Below are 10,628 nucleotides of genomic sequence, written 5' to 3' on the forward strand. Positions count from 1 at the left end.
TGTAGGCGCAGAACATGTGAGCGCAACGTGTCACATGGAACTAAATCTGGCTATAGACATGGGGTAAATGGAGTTAAAAGAGGCTTTTGGGTTAGATATTTACCATCTAAAAAGTTTTCTATGTCCGAACGTGACCCTTACGATAAACTCCACTGACTTGCTGCCATATGGCGGTATGTTATATCAATAGCGATATAAGATCACGTGACTGGTCTTCCATTTGACGCCATGTAATATCAGGGGCCGGTCCGTAACATGTGGTGGACACTTATCAACCTTGATTCCTAAAGTCTGTACGTTTTTAGTGGATAAGGGGCCCCCAGACACATGTGGCGCTGCTTATTAAGTTGGAAAACAGGTTATGTAACAGACAGCGGCGTAACTTGAGGGGGTGCAGGAACCTTAGGGACCCATGAGGCATCTCCAGTACTATAAATGATACACTATAGTCGGGCCCCATGCACACAGGGCAATCCGGACCGGAAAATCCAATACATAAGTCAAATTTCCCAGACCAAACCTTGTCAGGAGATCACCTGGTGGCCTATGCTGCTGGGAGTCTCTGCCTTTACTATCCACACTATATACAGTAGAGTTATGGTAAGTCCTAGCAGAATAGGTCACCGATGATCCCTTGACTAGGTTTGGACTGGGATGTACAGACCAGATTTTCTAGTCCATATTACCCTTTGGGGGGCCTGATACAGTTTTTCCTTGGGACCCATATGTATCTGGTAACAGGTATCAATCCAACTTGTTTAATGAATGTTTATCTTCACAGGAGATGTTGATGGATCACTACCAGTCCCCATGGGCATCAGATGGGCACAGAACCCGCCATACAATTTGATGTGAAGGTAAAGACATGCCATTGCGATTACCGAGTGTTTTCAAAACTGGTCACTATTGGTAAACTATTCCACTTTTACTTAGTGTTATCGTTGATAAACCCACATCATGTGGGCCAGGACAATAGTTCTATGCCCACTATCTATGATACATGCCCTATAAGTGTAATTATAGAGGTATTCCCCCCAAAATGTTTTTATTTATATAGCGCCAATATATTCTTCTGTACTTCACAAATTGCAGTGTTCAGGTACACACAAAATGACAAAGACTGATGGCATAGTATAATGACTGGCACAGACTGGAGGTATAGTATAATGCCTGGCTCAGACTTTAGATATAGTGTAGTGTCTGGCACAGACTGGAGGTATAGCATAATGACTGGCACAGACTGGAGGTATTAGTGTAGTGACTGGCACAGACTGGAGGTATAGTATAATGTCTGGCACAGACTGGAGGTATAGTATAATGTCTGGCACAGACTGGAGGTATAGTATAATGTCTGTCACAGGCTGAAGGCATCAGTGTGGTGGCTGGCACAGACGATATATTTAGTATAATGACTGGCACAGACTGGAGATATAGTATAATGATTGGCACAGACTGGAGGTATAGTATAATGACTGGCATAGACTCGAGGTATTAGTGTAGTGACTGGCAGAGACTGGAGGTATAGTATAAATGACTGGCACAGGCTGGAGGTAGAGTATAATGTCTGGCACAGACTGGAGGTATTAGTGTAGTGACTGGCACAGACTGGAGATATAGTATAATGACTGGCACAGACTGGAGGTATTAGTGTAGTGACTGGCACAGACTGGAGATATAGTATAATGACTGGCACAGGCTGGAGGTATAGTATAATGATTAGCACAGACTAGAGGTATTAGTGTAGTGACTGGCACAGGCTGGAGGTATAGTATAATGATTAGCACAGACTAGAGGTATTAGTGTAGTGACTGGCACAGGCTGGAGGTATAGTATAAATGACTGGCACAGACTGGAGATATAGTATAATGATTAGCACAGACTAGAGGTATTAGTGTAGTGACTGGCACAGGCTGGAGGTATAGTATAAATGACTGGCACAGGCTGGAGGTATAGTATAATGATTAGCACAGACTAGAGGTATTAGTGTAGTGACTGGCACAGGCTGGAGGTATAGTATAATGACTGGCACAGGAGGGTCAATGTTTCATGGATGTTTCTAGAAATATCCCATAGCAGGCGCAGCAATGGCTATCCTCCACAGGTCCAGGAGCTGTTGTCGTTGTATGTATTCTTTCTGTTTGCTTTGGGGGATGTCGTGTCTTGCATTTAGTCCAGAACAATTCTTATCAAACCTGTTTAGTTTCTGGCAGCCGATGACTCCTGCAAGCTTGTGTAGGCAAGAACTACCACACCCAGAAGAACCACACTTCCTTCTGTGTCACAGATTGTGCATGTGTTATATCTGTGCACTACTTCATATATCTGTTGTACTGATGACCATTCCAGGTTTTGGGAAATTGGACAGCCCTTGCTCTAATGGCTGCCACATTACTTTTCACCCAGCTTTCCCTGCAGCAGATAAAAAGATAAAAAACAGAGCTAAATACTACATGTAGATTTTTTTATTTTGATTGTGGGTACAAATGACCCTTGAACGTCTTATCATACTCGTATCCGGTCCAGTAATGTTCAGTTTGTAGGAAATCCATGAGACATTGTTCTCCTATCTTCTAAATAAATATTAAATACATAGAACAATAGGGAAAGTGACTGGCAGCCTCCGCTTCCCTCTGGAATCTGGAGAAGCAACAGGTTACACATAGCAGATGAGGGAGACATATTATTCATGTGACTCATACCTTCCGCACCAAAGCCATATGTGGATTTTAGGTCAATGGAACGTCAGCGACAGCTCAAAACATAAATATTTTATCCCGGAGAAGCTCGGAGATGATCAAGATGATTTCTAAGAATCATGATGTGATGGTGGTGAGGGTTTTGTTACTGGAATAATGCTTAATCCAAGGTCTTTTCATGTATGCAAATCTTAAAGGGGTTTTCCCAAAAAAGAAGGTTGTCTCCCCATCCATAGGTTAAGGAATAATTTGTAAATCATGGGAGTCTGACCACTGAGAATCCCACTTCAGCCATCAGCGGCACTCCTTATGAAATGAATTGAGCGGCGTGTGGTCCTGATCAGTGGGGATCAATACAGGAACATCAATAACATCGTGTTTCACACTGTCATTGGTTATAGAAACATCATTATCTGTACGCTATCCATGTGAATAACCGATACCAAAATTCAGTGGCATATAAATTAAGGGATGTGGCATGTAAAAAGGGGAGGGTCCTAATAATTGTAATTGAAGGAAAAGAATCTTGATTTTGATCTAGGTCACTATTACCCAGACTTATTAACATCAGTAATGGCTGTGTCCTGCCTGGTCCTGGAGCTGTTTCTTAGTGAGGGAAAGACTGTTATAGAGCAGATTCTCCTCTCCTTCCTGTGTGCAGTGTCTTCACCCATCAGCTCAGAGAGGACTGCAATGTCCAGACGTAGCATGCAGAGGGCATATAACTAGGATATGGTGCATGGAGCACAGTGCTCAGTCAGTGCCTCATTGTCAGGATTGTTTGGCGTCCCACATATTGACCCCTCACCGGTCAAAAAGTGATGACATGGCCTAAGTCCTTACTGTATAGGATGATAATAATCTTTTAATAACATGAAACAAGGAAACCCCTTGAAATGGCTGATCCTATCATTCAGGGCCTGCTGTGTGAACACTGCGTCTGATGTACAGCTCTATGATTTCTATGTATGTACAGTGAATAAGTGGTACGTCTGGTATGACGGTCATACTGCAGTTTATTTCTGTTACCTATAGCACTGGATGGTACAGTCTATATTGCACTGCCATACTCCCTGCTCTGCAGTCAGTCTGGACGGGGCAATACCTGTAATGGCGGCCACATAGCCACATAATAATCAGCTTGACCTTCCTTGGAATTTTGTTTACCCTGCAGACTATAATGCTGCCTTTATATTATTACTATCACAAAAGAGATTCATAAATTGTCTTATCAGGACAATGTGGAATAGCAAGGGCCACATGAGTGACATTTAGGCTCCTGCGACCCTTGCAGGCTGCACAAAACACATCTTAAGGCTAAGGCCCCACATTGCGGCAACGCAGCTTTTTTTGTTGCAGATTTTGTTGCGGTTTTTTGAACCCAAGCCAGGAGTGGATTAAGCAGAAGGAAGAAGTATAAGAACTTCCTATATATCCTATTCCTTTTGTAGCAACTCCTGGGTTTGGCTCAAAAAAACGCAACAAAATCTGCAACAAAAAAAGCTGCATTCCCGCAACGTGGGGCCTAAGCTTAAGGCAAACTTACATCGCAGTCTTGTCATGCCACGTTCCAATTGCACCTTTAGTCGTTATCTGCCAAGTAGTTAATGGGCCCAGATTGTCCCAATGTGATAAATAGACCCCAACTGTCTCTGACCTATTTATAAATCTTGAGCACACCCCTGTACAGAATGGAAATATATCTAAGAACTGGTGTAGATTTCCATTGAAACTCACCCCAGAAAACTGGCTTAAGTTATATTAAATATAATAAGGCGTCCTGCACGATGATGGTGAGTGAGGAGCAGAACAGGCCACAATATAATAATAATAATAATAATAATAATAATAATAATATCATCCCTCTACCCCCATTGTATTGCAGATTTTTCTGCTGTGTGTGGATGGGATTTGTTGATGTCCTTGTCCACTTTGCTGCTGCTGTAATTCATAGCAGGTTAGCTGTCAGCGATACCACCGGCAGCTAAGACTCGCATCATGTGACCCCCAATTTATAGTAGTGCAGCTAGACTGTTAGGAATGTGTTTGTCAGCAACCAGCAGAATCTTGAATGCTGCTCTGGAGTATGATACAGACTGTAATGCAGGGTCAGTCCAATCTTAGCGATATTATATATCTAATAATAATAATGATACATTTTATCTATATAGCGCCAACATATTACGCAGCATTTAACAAAATGTAGGGTTCAAGTACAGACAAAAATATACTATTATACTTCTTAAGGTTATATGTTTGTTCAATGGATTTTCCTGGATTACGAATGGCTGAATGTTTTCTTTCCAAAAGTGCTCTACATCTGTCCATGGGTTGTGTCTAGTATTGCTGCTTAGTTCTGGTGATGTGAGTGGGACAGAGGTGCAGTACCACACACAAACTGTATAAAGGTGTGGCACTGTTTTGGAAGGAAGCAGCCATATTTATCTAATCCAGGACAATAGTCTTCAGCCCTGTCACTTTGCTAACTAGTCCTTAGTATTAATTGTCACATTATGTTAATAGACTGGTGCTTCCTTCATCCTATACCCTGGATGGCGAACCTATGGCACGGGTGCCAGAGGTTGCACTCAGAGCTCTCTGTGGGCACTCATCTGTGGAACAGATTATACTGTAAAGGGACACTGTGCAGTAGTTTATACTGTGTGGGGGCCACTGTGGAAAAGATTATACTGTAAAGGGACACTGTGCAGCAGATTATACTGTGTAGGGCACTGTGGAGCAGATTGTACTGTGTGGGGGCCACTGTGGAGCAGATTTTACTGTGTGAGGGTCACTGCGGAGCTTATTGTACTGTGTGGGGGCCACTGTGGAGCAAATTGTACTGTGTGAGGGTCAATGTGGAGCAGATTGTACTGTGTGAGGGTCAGTGTGGAGCAGATTGTACTGTGTGGGGGGCCACTGTGGAGCAGATTGTACTGTGTGAGGGTCACTGTGGAGCATATTGTACTGTGTGTGGGCCACTGTGGAGCAGATTGTACTGTGTGAGGGTCACTGTGGAGCAGATTGTACTGTGTGGGGGCCACTATGGAGCAGATTGTACTGTGCGGGGCCACTGTGGAGCAGATTGTACTGTGTGTGGGCCTCTGTGAAGCAGATTGTACTGTACAAGAGCCACTGTGGAACAGATTGTACTGTGCGCGGCCACTGTGGAACAGATTGTACTGTGTGCGGGCCTGTGTGGAGCAGATTGTACTGTGTGTGGGCCTCTGTGAAGAAGATTGTACTGTACAAGAGCCACTGTGGAACAGATTGTACTGTGTAGGAGCCACTGTGGAGCAGATTGTACTGTGTAGGAGCCACTGTGGAGCAGATTGTACTGTGTGGGGGCCACTGTGGAGCAGATTGTACTGTGTGGGGGCCACTGTGGAGCAGATTGTACTCTGTGGGGGCCACTGTGGAGCAGATTGTACTGTGTAGGAGCCACTGTGGAGCAGATTGTACTGTGTGGGGGCCACTGTGGAGCAGATTGTACTGTGTGGGGGCCACTGTGGAGCAGATTGTACTCTGTGGGGGCCACTGTGGAGCAGATTGTACTGTGTAGGAGCCACTGTGGAGCAGATTGTACTGTGTGCGGGCCTGTGTGGAGCAGATTGCACTGTGTAGGAGCCACTGTGGAGCAAATTGTACTGTGTGTGGGCCTCTGTGAAGCACACTGGACTGTGTGGAGGCCTCTGTCGAGCACATTGGACTGATTGGACTAATTGTCCGCAATTGTGGAACCGCACAGTATTAAGGTTAAATTGCCGTGTAGGCGCTTTTGTGATAAATTAGTGGGTTTTGGGTTGCAGTTTGGGCACTTGCTCTCTAAAGCTTCGCCTTCACTGTCCTATACTATCTCATGCTTTGGCTTATCCTGTTTTGTAGGTCTGATATAATATACATGAATCAGGGAGATAGTATACACAATGCCCCTATGAGGCTGGGGCAACACAGAGATGATGTAGCTAAACCAAAGATTGCCATGTCACCCTACAACTCCTTCTCTAATTTAAGTAAATGGAGTCCCATTATGACCCCAAGGGTGCTGAAACCAATACTTATATTCACAAAAAAATCCAGCCGTGCTCCTGGAGAAGCCGCTCATTTTGTGTTTGACTTTTGCCAGCTTGGATCAATAAATGCTGCGGTTTTCCACTTCTGGCTGCGGTTGTGAGATACGGACACTAGATGGCGGTGTAGGTAACAGAATGGGGATTTGTACTTCTGCTCATGTGTGTAATTTATGTGATTATGCGATTTACAGCTTTAGATTTGCTTTATTTTTTCAGTTTTTGTTTGACATCAAAGCTGCTTTTTACTGCATGGCCAAGCTGATAGGAAAACTGCACACCCTACACGCCTAAAAAGCATTTCCTCCTAAACTTCTCATAGATAGAAGTCCTCGACTTGTCCTCTTCTGTCAGTTTGTTAAAAATTCCATTTACTTGTTACTGCCGCTTCTAGAAGTCTGGGTAACAGCCAATGGAGTGACCATCACATCTTCTGTGAGGTTTATTACATTGCTTTTCATGATATCTAAATGGCTAATGTGCCTCTCTGTGCGGTGACAGAGGACGGATCACTGCCTAAGCCTAAGGCCACTCGTAGCGAAACACGGTGCAAAGCACAATCCCAAAAACACTTGCATTTTTTCCTGTTTTTCAGCTGTGTTTTACATTTTTTGCTCACCCCATGTAAGTCTTTTGGGAAAACACTGTGGTTTTTTTCGCCAGCAAAATGAACGTGCTGTGTTTTTCAAAAACAAAAAGCATTTTCCACAACATTTGAGATGAAATAAAATGTAATTCGGTTTGCTGGGACTATGAAACCTGCGTTTTTAACACTGCGTCGTCGCAATGTGCGGCTTCAGACTAAGTAGGCAAATCTGGCATTGAAGTGTGGAAGAGGTAAGTGACAACCTATATGGAAGGTTTAATGGAGTTATTACACGATGACAAGCCCTTGTCTATATGTCTTATTGGGCGTATAGGTCTCCTAGGGGGAACCCCTTGCTTGTCCCCTCCCCTCCTCCTATGAACCAGAACAGAGATCTGTTCTTATTGAGTGGCTCCTGTTCTGGCAGACTCTAGATATCCTTGTATTACATGGAGAGCCATTCATCAATAAATACTACGTTTTCTTTTGCTGGGTACAATGCCTGGCTTGGCCACAGTGTCCCGAGGCAAAATTAGCTTTTTGCCCCTGGGGCTACATGCTAAAAGAAGCTGCCTCTGGCTCTGAATATTGGCAGAAGAGAAAACACAACTGACAAAATGACTGAACAGGTCAGGGCTACATAGTAGCATTGGCCACAAAATAGGTCACCTAGCCAAAGATCAGGGTGCATCACTTCTAATGCAAGTATTGCAAACCAGAGCATGTTGCAGCTGTCACAGTTGCACCAATTTGTGGGTCACAATCACCCCGCAGTCACTTTAATTAGTTGCATTGCAGCGGGCATGACCCTGCAATCTTTGGCTAGTTGATGTGTCACAAGGCCAAAGGCGCTGTAGCCTAAAAGTGCAACACACGTGTACAAAACCCTTCCTGTATGCAGCCGAACCGCCAACTCCAACTCCTCTATTTTTCCACAACCAGACTCTGACTACTTCATAAATGGCTGACATCCAGGGACAAACAGAAGCCAAAAATATTTAGTGATTCCTAATATCAATCATTAGTGATTGATTCCTATGACTGTAAATATGTAACAATGTATCTAATGTATATATTATATAATGTAAATAATTCCATAATACTAATAATCCAGTGATTGAATCCTATGACAGTAAATATGTAACAATGTATCTAATGTATATATTATATAATGTAAATAATTCTATAATATTAATAATCCAGTGATTGATTCCTATGACAATAAATATATAGCAAACTCTACATCTAATTATACATTATTAATAATTCTATAATATAATTAATAATCCAGTGATTGATTCCTATGAAAGTCAGTAGCTTTTTTTCTGATTCTAACTCCATCCAAAATTGGCCCTGACTTCAACTCTTCATCTCCGCAGCTCTGCACATACAGGTGGAATTTCGGCCACATGTGGTTACCACAACGTGACGATGCACCTTAATATGTGCTGTGATTTTTTAAATTTTTTTTATTTTGATCTATACATTGTATACTAGATCCCTCATTATGTCACCTATACGCCCTGGAGAAAGTCTGATGGGATTGTTGTGAGCACTAATGGCTGGCCTAGGTTGGCCTATGTCGATGCGTGGGTTTGTTTCTCTTCTATTTGTATTCAGATTTGAGCCTTGTATCTGACCACCTACACTCGACCTGATGCCTTGTATCTATTATTCATCCAAACTATCATTTTATTAGCACTATATGCTAATAAGCTGCTTTGCTGGAATATCCCTCATCTGCATTCTGTGCCGGTGTCACGGTGTCACCTACATGTCAAGGCAATTGAGTAAAAATAGAAAATAGAAGCCCACTTTATTCTATTTAGATTGCTTTATCTGATGAAATTATCACTGCAATTTTTTCGTCATTTGTAATAAAAATAATAGATATAATAAACAGGATCTAAAATCTTCTAGGTCCTCACAATGGCAGGCGGTTTCCCACTTAATAAGTCTCGTCAGTACGGTATAATATGTTATTTTCAGGCCACTTTCCCCTCTGTAATTGCTGCACTTGTAAAGGAAATGATTTAGGATACGGCTTATTTTAGGAAATTCATAGTCATGCAATTTATACTTTAAGGCTATGTCCACATAGATTGTATACGCTGCACATTTTCTGCCGTGGAATTGTAAATGTAAAGTCTGCAGTGTTTACAGAAGCGATAAAGTGGATGGGTGCGAATATTAATTTGCAGTGCTTAAGGTGAAAGCTGAAAATCCACAGCAGTTACACTCAAAATCTGCAACTTTGGGCATCTTTGTAGATGGAGGGTTTGATCAGATATGTTGTAGATTTTCTATCGTAGTAAATCTGCAGTTTATGACTCCAGATCTGAATTTCAGACGGTACATCTGGCCCAAACCCGATCATCTCAAGAGTAGGTGCCTTGTATCATAGTCATCTATGGTGGTAAAAATCTTTGTGCTTTACTATACGCATTATATACAGTATGAGTTAGTGAAGCCGCAGGCAGGGACTCACAGCATCATAGATCAAGTCCCATCTGGCCAGGGTGGGCTGGATTTACTAGCCTGGATTTGGCTATGTCCTCCTATCAGAACATACTTAAAGAGTGCATGCTCACACCCCTGTAGTGATCATTGGTAGCCACATACAGACAAGGATTGGATTGCATATGGCTGCCGCTACATGGGCATGGTTGGCCTATGGTTGACTTCACACAGAGTATTTTGGTCAGGATGTTGAGACCGTATCCGCCTCAACATCCTGACCACAAAGACGGCTCCATTGAAATCAATGGGAGCCGGTCAGTTCTTTCTTCCAGGAGCGGTTTGTTCCGGCTCCTGGAAAAAAAGAACGGACATTCTCATTCTTCAGGCGGAGTCACCTTGCGAATCCACCTGAAGACACTCCATTCATTTGGGCCTAATCCAGAGCGGAGTGTGTGAGTGGATGCCAGATCCAGTCGCAGCTACCTGTATTTTGGCCCGGAACCTGAGGCGACCAAAATACAGGTAGCTACGACTGGATGCCAGTGCATTGCAGTTGCACACTCCACTCCAGATTAGGCCCAAATGAATGGAGTGTCTTCAGGCAGATGTTGCGAGGTGACTCCGCCTGAAAGAATGAGCATGTCGCTTCTTTTTCCGGGAGCCGGAACAAACCACTCCCAGAAAAAAAAAACTGACCGGCTCCCATTAATTTCAATGGGAGCCATCTTTTTGGTCAGGATTTTGAGGCAGATACGTCTCATCCAAATTTGCAGCATAAAGTGCAGTTTTTAAACCCACAGCATGGCAGATTTTGCT

The sequence above is a fragment of the Leptodactylus fuscus genome, chromosome 8 (genome assembly GCF_031893055.1).
Source record: "Leptodactylus fuscus isolate aLepFus1 chromosome 8, aLepFus1.hap2, whole genome shotgun sequence".
In the NCBI taxonomy this organism is placed as follows: Eukaryota; Metazoa; Chordata; class Amphibia; order Anura; family Leptodactylidae; genus Leptodactylus; species Leptodactylus fuscus.